The sequence below is a fragment of the Micromys minutus genome (assembly GCF_963924665.1).
Source record: "Micromys minutus genome assembly, chromosome: 14".
Lineage (NCBI taxonomy): Eukaryota > Metazoa > Chordata > Mammalia > Rodentia > Muridae > Micromys > Micromys minutus.
The window spans coordinates 29,197,615-29,212,829 of NC_137983.1; the positions used below are offsets into that span (position 1 = coordinate 29,197,615).

Genomic DNA, 15,215 nt, shown 5'->3' on the forward strand with positions numbered 1-15,215 from the left:
TATTTTAACTGAGTGTAGTGGGGCACCTGTATAATTTATTTGGAAGGTAGAGGCAGGAAGATTCCATGGTCAAGCCCCACCTGGGAGAATATATATATATATATACACGTGTATATGTATATATATATACATATATATACACACATGTATGTATATATGTGTATATATATAATGTGTGTGGGTACATATGTGTACATATGTATATATGTGTATAATATATATGTGTGTATGTGTATACTTATGCATGTAAGATGACTCAGGCTGAGTTTGATCTGAAGGTCCCACAGTGTAGAAACTTATAGAGAACTAACTCCTACAAGTTATTTTCCGACCACCACACATACACACTGGCACACATGTTCACTTTCTCTCTCTAATGCACATTAAGTAAATTTAATAAAACCTTAATAAATTGCTAAGTACTTAACACATTGTAGTGTTTTTTGAAGGTTCATAATGTACTCCCCCTCACATCGGAAGAGACCTTTTTTTTCTTTTGAATTTCAGTGAAAGAAGTTTAGAGATAGAACAGCAGCTAAAAAGTTAAAACTTTTCTAGCATGAACTTTCGTTTACCTTGGCTTGGATTTCAGAATTCTAGTTTTAAAGTGGAATCAGGCTGGAATTTGATAGCACCAAGAATGGCTGTTAAGGGCCTTACTCAATTTGGCAGATGTGAGCATTACTTTGTGTTATGAGCCGGAACAGCAAGTGCGAAATTCATCTGTTTCATAGACAAAGGCGAAAAGCCTGCTTAGTCACCCCAGTGAACTGAGAGCTCTCCACAGGGAACACCCTTATTTCTGCAGGTACAGCCTTGAGCAAATTAAAGGCATATTGGATAGATCCCTTGTAAAAATAGTGACTACTATTGAATATTTTAAAAATGTGCCTCTAAAAGTGATGTGTTCACATGTGAGGATGCTTCCTAGAGCCAGACGATCGCAGAGGACCTCTTTACTGCACCACAGTTAGCGTCTTCAGGCTTGTTTTGCAGGGTTCTATCTCTGAGAAAGCTGAAATGCCTTGAGCATGAGCTTAGGCTCACGGAGATCAAGCTCATAAGGGTGGAGAAGCAGACCCCAGACGATGTGGAAGAGACTGGCAGCTAGTCCCCATCCTCAGAGGAACTGTATGGACAGAGAAGCATGTCCCCCATTAGTGTCATCATTTGGGAGGAAAATAGAGAGGCTAAAATGTGTTTGGAAGCAGTGGTCCTTGTTTTCCGTATCACCACCACCGGGAGTCCACCAGGAAGGAGATCAGAGTTCTGGTCCTCACTGTTGATCCTGGCAGGGCTCTTGGCAGGTGCCAGGGCTGGAGAGCTCCCTTCCTGTTCTGATGGTTGGAGCACCCTGGCCTGAAGTTAGGTTTCATTCCGGCACCACTGAGCTGCCAGGCCTGGCAAGTCTTTCCCCTCCTCTGGCATGGACATTTACCAAGAGAAGGGTTTCAGAATCTTGGGATCCAATAGTTTTTGCAGTCTTGTTTTACTAGGGATGATATGGAATTCACCTACTTTTTGAGAAATGGCTGCAACTCACATAATTATCTGAGCAGCACGCTGCCTGCATACTTATTATACACACATGGCTTTTGAAGGTCTATTTAAGCAGATGGAATTCTTTATGAAGGTGATCAGTCCTTTTTAAAAGTCCCTTTACCATATAATATATATGTGTGTGTGCACACGTGTGTGTGTGTGTGTGTGTGTGTATGTGTGTGTGTGAAGAAAGATGTAGATCTGTTTAAATTTTTATTTTATGTTGGTGCTGGAAATTGAATCCAGGTGACCTTGATAACTTACTATGTATTTAAATTTTCAGTCTGACTTAAGAAAACCAAATCATATTTTACATGCTTTGTGGTTGTTGAGACAGGGTTTTTCTGTTTCACTGGCTCATCTGGAACTTGCTGTGTGGCCTAGGCTGTCACTGAACTTGCAGCAATCCTCCTGCCTCTGCCTTCTGAGAAATTAGGGCATGTGCCACCTTACCTATTACACATAGTTTTCCACATATGAATAGAAGAAAATGTAATCACAACCATTATGGGTTTGAATTGAAGTTTTGCTTTTGTATGGGTAGAAGACTTCTGTGCACTGAATGTTTGAGTCGCTCCAGATTAAATGTGGCAGCCCTGACTTTGGAGCTAGGGCCTGTGAGGATAAAGATAAAGATACAGTGCCATCCATACATGCACCGGCTGTATATGCAGCAGAGGATGGCACTGTCAGGCATCAATAGGAGAAGCCCATGGTTGTATGAAAGCTTGTTTCCCCAGTGTAGGGGAATGCCAGGGTGGTGAGTTGGGAGGGGGAACATTTTTATAGAAGGGGGGACAATAGGTAAGGGGGAGGAAGGGGATAACATTTGAAATGTAAATACATAAAATATCCAATTTATAAAATAATAAAGATAAGAACCTAGACCAAATTGAACTACAGGAAGAATAAGAAAGCCCAGAGCTGAATCTCAGCTTTGTGAGACAGGAGCAAGCAGCCATCTTGAAACCAGGAAGAGGCTCTTGCTGGGAAGCAAGTTAGCTGAGATCCTGGTGTTAGACACCTCAGCATCTAGAAATAAGAGAAAATAAATTCCTGATGCTTGAGCCGTCCAGTCTGTGGTGTTTGTGGTGGCTAGCTGAGGTAAGAAGGAAGACTACCTCAGCTGTGTAGTGTTATGTTAAGAATTAGGAACTGGGACTCATTTGGAGAGTCTCCATAAATGGGGAGGTGTTTGGTGAGGGTGGATAGGAAATGTAACACCGGTTAAAGGGAGAGCCTCAGGAGCCTTTGGCTCACTGAGAGCCTTTGCCCTCCACTATACAATGAAGTTCTTGTGTATTTGCAAGCCAAAGCCAAATGGCTGCCGCTGTCCCTCCCATTCTTGCTGGCAGAAGGTAACAGGCAGCAGCCTTCCAGCCGATGTGGGGTTTTCAATAAGTCCTTTTAGAAAACCAAGTAGAAAGTCAGACTCAATAGAAAGAGTCAAAAACAAACAAACAACAACAACAAAAAAAAAAAAAACCAAAAAAGCCCTGAGCATCCTAATACAGTTAAACCACTCAGGTCCCTCCATTTCACTTGTCAAATATGGAAACTTATATGATTCCAGAATATAAAGTAAGTCGAACCCAAGTACTTGGCTTCTTCAGAGGATGGGTTTTGGTGGTGGTGATAGTAAGGATTGAGCTCAAGAACACTGGCGGGGCCTTGCTAAGCAACTGTTCTACCACTGGACTAGGTTCCTAGCTCTGTTTTGTTTTGTTAATTACCTCAATTAAAAATGATTAGATAATGATGGGAATTTTCCTAACAATTATCACAACGATGATGATATCAGCTCACTCAATTAAATGTATGTTATCCAGTTTCTAGGCTCTAACTCAATCTTCTGACCTGAGTTTATGTAACCCTCACCAAGGCTTTCTGAGGCTTATTTCCAACGTATGAAAGAGGAAACCAACATGGTTAAGTTTGATGGCGTGCCGAGGCTTTGCTGCCGGGAAGGGCAGCGGTGGGATGTGAAGCTTCACGTCTAAACATTTCCAGATGCTATCGCTCAGAAGAAGCGCCGCTGGAGCATCAGATCTGAACATACAGAAAATTGTTTTGCTCCCAGCTAAAATGTCCTGGACAGTTGTCTTCTTGGTTTTCTCCGTAAATGCTTTTGTAGGATTATTAAAAACCAGCAGTACAGAGTAAGGGCTCAGCCGGGAGGCCCGTTGTGCTCTGCTCGGTCCTAGTGTCTACAGAGATTCACGAGCCAGTTTCTCTGTCTGGACTGTTCGAGGCCACTATGACTGCTTCTATAGGCAGCGTAAACTGTCCCCTCCAAGACTAGTGTGAAGCACAGGGTGACTGAGGCAGGATAGGACATCTTCTCCTCCCTGACACATTTATCTGTGCTAGAAAGACTGATCCACCCTCTTGCCCCCACAACCTTGCTGTGGAGGGGTGAGTAAGGGCTGCTTGTAGGAGATGGTTTATGGTTTTACTCTTTTTGTTTGTTGGCATTGCTTTTGTTTTTTTATTTTTTTAAAGATTTATTTATTTTGTATATATAAATAAGTACACTGTAGCTGCCTTTAGACACACCAGAAGAAGGCATCTGATTCCATTATAGATGGTTGTGGGCCACCATGTGGTTGCTGGGAATTGAACTCAAGGTCCTCTAGATGAGCAGTCAGTGCTCTTAACCACTGAGCCATCTCTCCAACCATGGTTTTACTCTTGAGAAAGCACATTTGAGGGTGAGTAAACCATCGTCTTTATTTGGCTTGTTGTGGGTTGATAAATCCCTTCCTAGTACATCCAGAGCTTTTAATGACTTGCCTATTGTTGTGGGTTTTCTCATTCAGTTATATAGCTTCTTGGTGTGTATGAACCTACTCTTTTATTTATTCGGCATTTGAAATAATTTAAAATCTTTAAAACTCATATTAGTGTTTTCTACATTTGGGGGATGTAGTAAAAGTATACTTTTCCTCATTTGTGTCTGTGAGCTATTAAAAACTAGAAATTACAGTATGGTATTAAGTCTTTCAGAGTTAGTAACAGATATTCCTGGATTTGTAACTACTCACAACACACGTTAGTGTGCATCTGAGGACTTCTACTGCAATATTAATAGTAACTGATGGGCTTGAGGGGGGAGGGGTCATAGTGTGGCAGACACTATCCCAAGCTTTCTTGTGTGTACTCACAGCTGCTGAGGGGTAAGAGCAATGGCTATCCCCAGTCTTCACATGCGGCATCTGGAGATTTGCAAGCTCAAGTAACTACCAAAATTACACAGCTAATTATAAATGGAGTCTGGGAATAGGGTTACACCGATCACCTAAATTTCATTGCTAGGCCTTGTTCGTTTACATGCTTGTCACAGACATGACTGCATTAAAGGGCCTGTAGATATGACAACAGCCTAGTGAGTGTTGGCATCTGTGCTTGGGATGAGAGATGAACTCCAAAGGAAAACAAAATCCCCACAGCCAGGTGGGGTCAAACACACCTCTTAATCCCAGAGCTCAGAAGCTAGTAGCAGAAGAATTATTAGCTCTAGACCAGCCTGAGCTATCATGTGAGATCCATGTATACACATAGATACAGGAAAGACACAGGAAGTGTCTGCCCCATTGATACTTACACTCGAATGAGGAAAACTAGGAAGCAAGTGAGGAAGATGTTTAGTACACAAACTAGTGAGTGATAAGTGCTTAGGAGAGAGAGAGAGAAAGAGAGAGAGAGAGAGAGCAGTGCAGAGCTAGATTATAATTATACACTGATGTCAAGAAAGACCTCCCTGGGAGAACTGATCGAAGGAGGAAGCAGAAAGCACTCCCTAAGCAGGGTGATCAGGCAGGTCAGCAAAGCTCAACATGGGTCCCAGGGAACCGTGCGCTAACAACCACTGATAGAGGAGGCTGGAGAATGGAGGGAGAAGCTGAAGCTGGTGCAAGTAGGACTTGTAGGCACATGGAAAGCATGTGTCTTCCTCCTAACATTGTCACTGTGAATTTAGACTTTCTCGACATGTCCCACAATTCTCAGTAGTAATTCGCAGAAGATTGTCACTGTGCAATGCATTAGCCACTAAGAGTTCCTGCTGTGTGTATGGAAGGCCACTAAATTCTGAGACTACAAATGTGATTAAGTCATCATCCTTTAAGAATTTGGGGTGGGGACCGGAAAGAGGAGTGTCTACGCAGAGCATTCTCAGCTAATGTCCTGGCCAGCTAGACTGCGTCCTCTGCTGTGTGGTGATTTTCTTACATGCCTGTCTCCTGCCAAACTCTCATCCATAGGACAGAGTCTAGGGATGAGTTATTTTTACATTTCCCAGTACTCAGCACAATGTACCTGTTATGTAACGGGCATTTAAAGTGTCCTTTGCTTGCTTTGATCGGGGATTTAGGCAAAGCACTGAAACTTATAGTACAGAGAGGAAACCAGCTCAGCCTAAGGGAGGCTGGAGAAGAATGGGGGCATTTTCAGCTAATCTTCCGGCATGTCCATGGGAGTGTGTCAGTAGTCCAGGCTGCTAGCGTCAGCAGGACTTCTGAGAGGTGTGTCTGGCAGTTTCTTGACAAGACTGAGTGTTGATCAGTGAGAGTTGAGCGTCTATTTCAAGGGACCTGGAGTCAGATGAGTTCTGGTTGTCTAGAACTATCCTGAGACCCTTCCAAGGTTCAGGAGATAGGACATGTGTTTGGATATCTCGGCTGTCCTGATGTGCTTGCTTGGTAGAGAATGGTTGCAAGGGTCGCAGATTTGCTTTTTAAGATGATTGGATGTATTTAGGGAGAGGTCATAAGTCAAAATTGGGAAAAGAGAGCAAGTTTTTCAGAAGACATGCCTACTTCCAAAGGTAGACGCATGTTTCTGACTTAAGATGATGCAAACGAACAGAAGTTAAGCAAAAAGAGCCAACGAGGCTAAGAGCAGTGGTCAGACAACAGAACGGAAGTGTGTGGATCTTAGATTAGTGAGAATAAACAGAGGTTAGAAAAGTGCAAGTGACAGGATAGCATTGGACCATTTTCCAGCTCACCTTGATGGGCAGAGACGATTCACCCCAAGAGTTTCCAGAGATCTTATTTAATTGACTCATTTGGTTTTTGGTTTTTTTGTAACCCTAGGAAAGGGAATAAACTCAGGATGGTGACCAATGTCGAAGTCTTACTAACCTGCCTGTTCAAAGGAGCTCTGTTGTGAACTTGGCTTCTAATGAGTCTGGAAGCTGTGGTCAGTGATTGTGGTTTTGGTGCTGGGGTTGTCCCCGAGATCTTGTGTGTGCTAATCTGTGTGCTAATTGAATGGTTCTTCTACTGCCCCACACCCCAGTCTCTTCCCACATTCCTTTCTGGACCCTCAGTGTTAGTGCTGGATGATAAATTCCCTGGTGAACATATAAAGACCCCACCCATCTTGTTTTGGGAAGCTGGGGAAGAATGCACTCACGTGCACGCCCCTCCCCCGTCTTTTTTAAAGTTATACTCTGAATTTTGTAATTCTCAGGTTCCCAGGCCCATGACTAAGGAAGTTATTTTTGCTTAATCCCCACTGTAAAACAGCCGATCCTTGTGAAGGTCTCGTTGTAGAGACAGGTACCAACAACACCTCCATCAGCACCACGCTTCTGTGGGATCCAAGTCATCGTGAGAAAGTTTCTTTGTGGATGTTCTTGTTTCTCTGTCAAATTACCCCTCTTGTGTTGTGACTCACCGGTGCTTCATGATGTCAGCCTATCCTCAAATCTAAGCAAGCGGTGGTGGTTACACCAAGGGTAGTTTCTTACACCCTGCCTACTAGGAGAACATTATTGTGGCTAAATCCTAAAGTCACATTTCACAGTATGTGAGCTGAGAGTAGAGGGGAAACCCCCGTGTTCTGGTAGGTAGGTAGGTAACGTCTGCTGGGAGAGTAACTGGTCATTCGTCATAATCCAAACCTGGAGAATGGTAGGGTGGGCATCATGGTCCTTAACAGCAGAGTGGGGACGGCAAGGGGTTTTCTCACTTCATCTGTCCTTCTAACAGAAAAAAAGATAAACTAGCAAAAGACAAAAGCAGGGGGTGCGAGAGAATAAACATGCAAGAGGGGCTTGAACTCGCCTGCAGAAAGAAGATGCTGTTCCTCTCACTACGCAGTAGCAGAACAGCATTACTCTTTCGGAGGCAAATTTCAACCTGTGGGGCCTGACCCCTTTGCGGTTGCATATCAGATATCCTGCATTACAATTCCTGCCAGATATTTGCATTACCATTCATCTCAGTAGCAAAATTACAGATAAATAAAATTATCCGTAGCAGCTGTGTTCTATGTCTTGAGGCCGTTCTTGAGTGTTTGGGGAGGCTTCCAGATCTCCCCAACTCCACTCCATTAAAGATCCCTACACAGAAGAACTTCGTACAGCCATACACACTCTGGCCAGACATTCTGGGTGCATTCCTTGGGGTGGACTCAAAGGGCGTGGAACTTGTTAATGCTTTAGGTAGACTTTATTGAGTTGCCATTCAGATGAAGCATGCAAGTCTGTGCAGCACTCCCGGTGACAGAAGAATTTCTTCCAAAGCGCTGGCCAGTATTTTGTTGTTTCTGAAGTCCTTTCCAGAGATCCACCTTGAGGAAGGGTGTACAATGCTCTTTTAATTGGCCTATAACGTGGTACTTAAATATTTACTGAGTACATGTAGATTCACTTCTGCGCTAGAGCGAATACAAGATCCAAACACGCCTTGAATATTCTGTCATGCTGTGTAAAAATGAGCTGTATATGAATAAAGTGTAAAGTATGTTTGGTATTGATAATCTAAGAAGATAGAAAAACGGCTAAAAGAGAGAAGTGGAGATATGAGAGGTTGTGTGGGGGGGGGGTTAAATGGGAGGGGGAGAGAGGGAGGAAGAGATAAAGTGCATATAAAGAGCTAGCCCTCTGAATAGCAGATAAACTGAACAGCAGGAGGCACTTGGGAACTGTGCTCTAGGAATAGAGGGTACAAGTGGCTGAGGAATGCAGAGCTGGGTTATGTGTAGTCTCAGGGTTCATAAGGACGTTGTCTTTGAGCCTGTGTGGCTTACACATTTACAGGATCACTGTGTTGAAGAGACTGAGTGCAAGTGAGGCTGGGAGCTGGAGAGGAGGCAGACATCCTGGGATGGCAGCAGAGGGCGCTCTTCTAGCACCAGGACTGTGGCAGGTTCTGGCTATGTGCTGATAAGGCCGATGGGGTTGAATGAGGTGTGAGGAGCAGGAGGGTGGGGCCTTTTAACTGAGGAAGAAAGGATGAAGAATGGAGTCAGGAACTGTTAGAGAGACACTAAGTGGCCTAGAGATTGGATGGAAGTAGTACCTGTAAATGTGTAATCTAGAGGAGTTCCGAGTCAGCAGCCTGTAGGTACCAAGGGCACCCGTCTGGAACTTCCAAGCTGATAGAAGTAGAAGATGAGGAGAAATCCTAAAGAGGGTCAAGGAGGGACAGCTAGAGAGAGAGGCAGAAAGCAGTCAGGAGAGACATCAGAAGAATCAGTTACCCACATCTAACACTATAGACAAGTTATAGGGCCAGCAAGAGCAGTCTGAAGCAGGTAGCAGTTGTCTTAAAACACAAGGCTGTATGTCTAGTTTAAAGGCAGCCTGGAGGAAGGCCACTCCATGTTTGGTGACTAAGTAGTGTCATCTCCTGCTTTATTTCTGTCCACCTTTCCTGCTTAGCACATTGACTTAATAACAAAAATCAGTTAAAACATGGTCGCCAAAAGTTCCACACGCCACAAACTCTTGCTGCTGTTGTCAAAGGCTGGAAGCCAAGGGCAGTGTCCTAAGGTAGTGGCTTTGTCTTCACATGCCTGTCTGCGGTTCTCGAGGAGGAAACGTTCTCCACAGCATTCTTCTTCTCAGCTCTTCTTGGCCCCAACCAGAGATGATGTTCAGTCCTTACATCAGAAGAGGTTAGGATGCAAGTACTCTTGTCTTAATTTTCATCTCTTCGGGAGAACTGGGGATAGAGCATAAAAATGACATCTGGGTAGCCAAAAAAGGTTTTAGAGACAGGAGCACAACCTTAAAATGTACTGACTTTGCTTACTCATGAGGGCTTTTGTTGAGATGTGTTTTGGAACAAAAAGATATGACTTGGCACCACTGTTTGTCCCATTTCTACTACACGACCACTAATCTTGTAGCTAGTGATTGTTAATTTTATTTTACACTGTGAAAAGTTTCCTTTTTCTATTTCTATACATAAAACGAGCCCACCTTTCACAGGAAAGCGACATATACTCAGTTATTATTTTTACAGTGTCACCTAAAATACTTTGCTTTTTTTTTTATACAACAAATGCTGGTGACCAGTCAGAACAAGGAGCTAGGACTTGCATGCCTCTCTCTGCCAGAGACATTTCTGAGACATTTGTCTGGCAAGGGGGCCCATGAAATGGTGCAGCAGTGATCATCCTCAGAACAGAGGAAGTAACAGAAGCTCAGAGAGGTTAAGCAACCTGCCCGCAGCTGCGTGTGGTAGAGATGGACTTAAACTGAGCTGTCGGATTCTAGATCTTGCCTTTTGGCCACACACCATGGTACTGTTTTAATTTGTATACTAAATCTCAATACCACTGGGTATTTTTTTGGATTCAAATTCCCTCCCTTATCCTGTTTTCTTTCTGATGTTTGTATACAAATTTATTCATCTAGAATTTGCTAGTTACAGCTGGGTGTCAATTACCACAGAAAGCTTTGGTTTTAACCTTTGAGCATCAGGAAGATGCTCTGCATAGAATCTGCACTGAGTCTGCACCGCTGTGCGGCCATCATCCCATTTGTCAGACATTTGCCTGCTCTAATTAGTCCATTAAAAATTTAAAGCTTAATCCCTAAGTCTCCCTTTCTCCCGCCCTTTGGCAATTGTCCCGATTCTTTCTGTCCCTATGAATTCACAAGTTCCGTGAAGCTCACAGAAGACAGACAGATCATGCAATAATTTTCCTTTGTGATTGACTTAATGTGACTTAGCATCATGTCCTCGACCTAATTCACGCTGCGGTCGAGTCGACATTTCCTTCCTTCCTTTCTGAGGCTGACTAATGATTGCTCACATCTGTCTACACTGTGCTTTCTTTATCTGCCAATGAATACTTTGGTGGCTTCCACATTTGGCTGACTTTGACTGCCATCAACATGGTGCTTACATCTGTCAAATCACCCGATTTCACCTCTACTGGGTAGACATCGAGACATGGGGTTGCAGAATGACGTGATACATAGACTTAACTTTCTGAGGAGCGTTCCTGCTGTTGTGCACAGTGGCCACTCCCTAGTCTGTATTCACAAAGGCAATAGCACTACATGCTCACCGTGTTTGATGTTTTACCCTGGTCATCCTAGTAGGTGTGAGGCGGTTTCTCATTGTTTGGATTTGCATTTCCCCAATGGACAGGGTTGCTGAGCGCCTTTCGTCTTGGCACATGCGCATTGACCATTCGTGTATCTTCTTTGGACACGTCTCTAAGTGCTCTGTCTACTTTCAGATTTAACTGTTTGGGTGTTTTGGAGTTGGGTCATGCATGGTCTTTTCATTTTTTTCTTCCAGAGTTTTAAAGCTATTTGGATCTTAATTATTAAAATAAAAAAAAAAAATCCTCAACACCATTTTGAAAACGGATCACTTTAAAATAGCATTTGATGATGATGTTAATTTGGGGGAAGTTAGCATGGATTCACATTCACATCTATCTTTGCGTGAATTTGGGAGGGACCTGGTATATGTATACATTTGTCCATGTGTATAACTTTAGTTGCTAAAAGACCTTTTTTAAAAAATTCCCAGCATGCATAAAAGCTGTTGTTTAGTTTATATTTATAAGCAGCCTATTGGGTTTGTCTGAAGAACATTTAATATTACAGCACTCTCCGGTGAAACTAATTTATTAGATGTACATTGATAATGAAATCATTTGACCCGTTAGAGCTAATTGAGGTTGAATATATGGCCGTCGTTTCTGAGACTATGTAATTAATTTATGTCTATTATAACTTGTTATTTGTTATTGCTTTGGGTTTTACTTTAATTTTCTAATTCCTAGTTACTATAGATAATTACTACAAAGGTCTTTTTATGTAGTTGCCTGTAAAGAGCTGAAGTTAGAACCGTAGCCATAAACACATAAAGGTGATCTTGTATGTTTGAAACTACATTCATTTAGCACTTTATCTTCCTGAGAGTCCCTCCTGATTTCCTGCCTTATTAATGTTTAGATGTTACCAAGTGACCTCAGTCACCTCTTCATGGCCTAGAGAAAATTCCCATACCCTCTGTTCAGGCAAGTATGCCAGCCTAACCTGTACTCCATATTTCTACCCTGCCCCTTGGACAGGCCTGCCTTCCACCATTGATCAAATTCTGATTCAAATTCTGAGAGCCTTCCCTGCTTCTTTCCCCATCTCCACTATATTCATTATCAAAGTTCAGGTCTAAAGTTCCTGTCTGGTGTTCAGTGCTCTCTCTCTCTCCCAGTTGTGGAACACCCACATCTCTAACACTATTGCTCTTTTTTTTTTTTTTAACCCTGTCATCTGTGTTCCCACTAAGCATGGGCATTCCAGAGCCCCAGGTGCTGTGTCATAGGCCACAGAGACTTTCCTAGTTTACACTTTCCTTTGCAAACTTTTGAATTCCATAGTAAGGTGTCAAATGTTTCTGGTACACACACCTCTGTTTTGTGATTGAATGCAGTTAGTTACCTTTCTGGCTAAGCAAGTAAACACTTGTGTAATACACACTCACTGCCATGTGATTCCATTGCCCAATCTTTTTAAAAGTGGTCTGTGTTGCCTACTATAGATAACACTGTAGTAGATTCCCTTTCTCTCTCTCTCTCTCTCTCTCTCTCTCTCTCTGTGTGTGTGTGTGTGTGTGTGTGTGTGTGTGTTCAAATAACTGAATCTCATCTACCAAAACATACATTTTATTAAATATGAACTGTGGCATTCTTTTTGATGCTGAACAGTCTCTCACAGCTGTGTTAAGTCTCCGTGTCTGGTTGATAGTTCAGAGATGGGAAATCACTTTGGCTGGTAGATGTTTTGTGACTCTGGAAATTGCTGTCATTCCTTTGAAGGTGTTTCTCTTGCAATGTGGACTCACCTACCTTTCCTTAGAGTAGTCTGGGTCATCACTGGGAGAGCAATGCTCCCTGAAGGCCCTGGAGCTTTCTTTTGGAGAATGAAGTGTTTAATAGATGTGGAGGACAAAGGAGAACCATTTAGGAGCTCCTTCTTTGGCTTTCATTTCAAGCCCTTGGAAACACACGTATAGGAAATGGTGAATTTCCAGTTGTCTTGATAATGACCATATACAAGCTATGAATGAAGGCATTGACTTAGCGTCCTTTAGGGAAATAAGGGTGGATGACCAGCAACTGCTTGCAAATGGACTTAGAACAGTTACTAGAATCTACCTTGTCAGTCCAGTTTATTCTTTCTTGGTTTCTGGATCCACGTTGTACTGGGTGTGTTTGAATGTGGCCCCACTGACTTCAGCATTCATGACTTTTCATTGTTAACTGTGCTCACTGCCCAGAGAAAACTCAAACCAGTAACTGTTTAAACACTAATGGTGAATGAATCAAGAGCAGGAGCTCTCACCCCTGTCTTTCTCTTTTCCAGCACACCCCACCTGTCATTCCCCACGATAGTCCCGTTAAACTGCAGCATGTTTTCTGGCAACTGTTTCACTATAGATTTAAACTTTGCGTGTGATTATTTTTTCTCTTTCGTGCTCTTGGACTTGAATCAATATTGTGAAAATGGTTATAACTGAAAATATGAATCATAATATCCATCAAAATTCCAGCGTCGTATTTCACAGACTAAGAATTAAAGAGTCCTAATTCACATGGAAGTTTTTAAAAAAGGCATGAACAAAAGCAATCCAAAGAAGTGAGGCACATGGCTGGAGGTGTCACGACACTTACCACAAATTATAAAGCAGAGGAAGGAGGACGAAGACAGCCCTCACACAGTGGAGTAGAACAGGATCTGTAAATAAGGAGGGTGGAGCCTTGGCAAAGGAGTAAAACCCTATGTGGTGGAAAAAAGCCTTTTCAACAAAAGGTGCTGACACATCTTGGATACCCACCTGCAGAAGAGTGAAGTTAGATCTAAATCACTCAGCCTGTGCGCAAGTCAACTCAAAGTAGATCAGAAGATCTTTTTTAAAGAAGATTTATTTATTTGTTTTGTTTATATGAGTACACTATAGCTGTCCTCAGACACACCAGAAGAGGGCATCAGATCCCATTACAGATGGTTGTGAGCCACCATGTGGTTGCTGGGAATTGAACTCAGGACCTGTGGAAGAGCAGTCAGTGCTCTTAACCACTGAGCCATCGCTCCAGCCCAAATCAAAAGATCTTAATTCATGAAGGAAAGCTGTATGAGAATAGCAGCAAATATTCCTGAAGACGTAGGGGTGAACAACACACTTCTGAACAGAGCTCAGCGACACAGGAACTAGGTCCAAGCATCAACATGTGGGATTTGGAGCTAAAAAGACTTATGCACAGCCAGTGAAGCCATCAGCTGGGGGCCAAACAGGACATAGGAGAATGTCTTGGCCACCCACACTTCAGACAGGAGGCTTCTCTCTGAAGAACGCCAGAAATGAGACACTGAGGAACCAGTGCTGCTGATCTGATGGGATAAGGAGGGAGCGAGAGATAAATCAGTTGGTAAAGTATCTGCAACGCAAACATGAGGACCTTCGTGAAAAAGCCTAATGGACAAGCTCCCGGCTGATCTCTGTTGGCTTCAAAAGAACCAAGGCAAGTAGTCCTAAGGAATGACGTCACTGTTAACCTCCGGCCTCCGTGTGCATGCATCATGTGCACACATAGCTGTGTCCAGGCACCGCCTGCTCACACGCATATCATGCACACACACATACCTGAAAACCGGGTGTAGAGGCAAGTGTCTTGTCCTAGTGCCCTGGAGGCTGAGGCAGGAGAACTACTTGAGTTCTGGAAGCAGGACAATAGAGCAAGACTCTGCTTTTCAAAGTCAGGCTTCTGGTGAGGTAGGTGGAAGGGGGAGGGCAGGGTAGGAGGCACCAATTAAGAGATCCCTTGGTACCTTCCGAAGGAACACAGGCTAGGGTAGGTAAGGGATGGTCTGAGCTTGGGCTGGTGTGTTTCTGGGCAGGCTGAGCATGGTGTAGGTGCCTTGAGGCACACTAGGAAAGACCTATAAGTCTACAGTGCTTCCGGGGTGCAGTACTGGGAAGCACACCTCTCCTCACATCTTCCGAGCTTGCTGGGTTTGGACTACATTGTAGATGTGGCCCAGAAAGTTTGATCTGTTTACCCAACCCTGGAGATGACCCCATCCTGGTGTGTTTGCCGACAGGGTAGCTGTTTGATAAATGTGCATTCTAAAGACCTGTTTCTTTCGTTGTTCCTCTTAAAGCAAGTGAAAAACGTTTGGCAGAAGAGAAGAAAGAAAGGGGGGGTGGGTGTTTGGATGTGTTACCTTTGCTGTAACTGTTCGTAAGGAATTTTATTTAATTAATAGACTAAAGAGTCAAATTGCCTTGTAGAACGGGTGGCTGAATGTCTCCGTGTAGATGGTGAGAGAGTGTATTAACAAACTTAAGCCATTTACTCCCAGCGTGGAGAGAACTGATTTCAGCAGACACCTGCTGCAGCTCACTCTAGACTGG

At 43.3% G+C, this 15,215-nt stretch overlaps 1 protein-coding gene across 1 annotated transcript in view; it reads left to right on the plus strand.

Annotated features, from left to right (window-relative positions):
- The window catches only part of MTUS1 (microtubule associated scaffold protein 1), a gene marked incomplete at both ends in the record, with an annotated part of 130,581 nt that overhangs the window by 53,118 nt on the left and 62,248 nt on the right, over positions 1–15,215 (plus strand). The gene's annotated exons all lie outside the window — the stretch shown is intronic.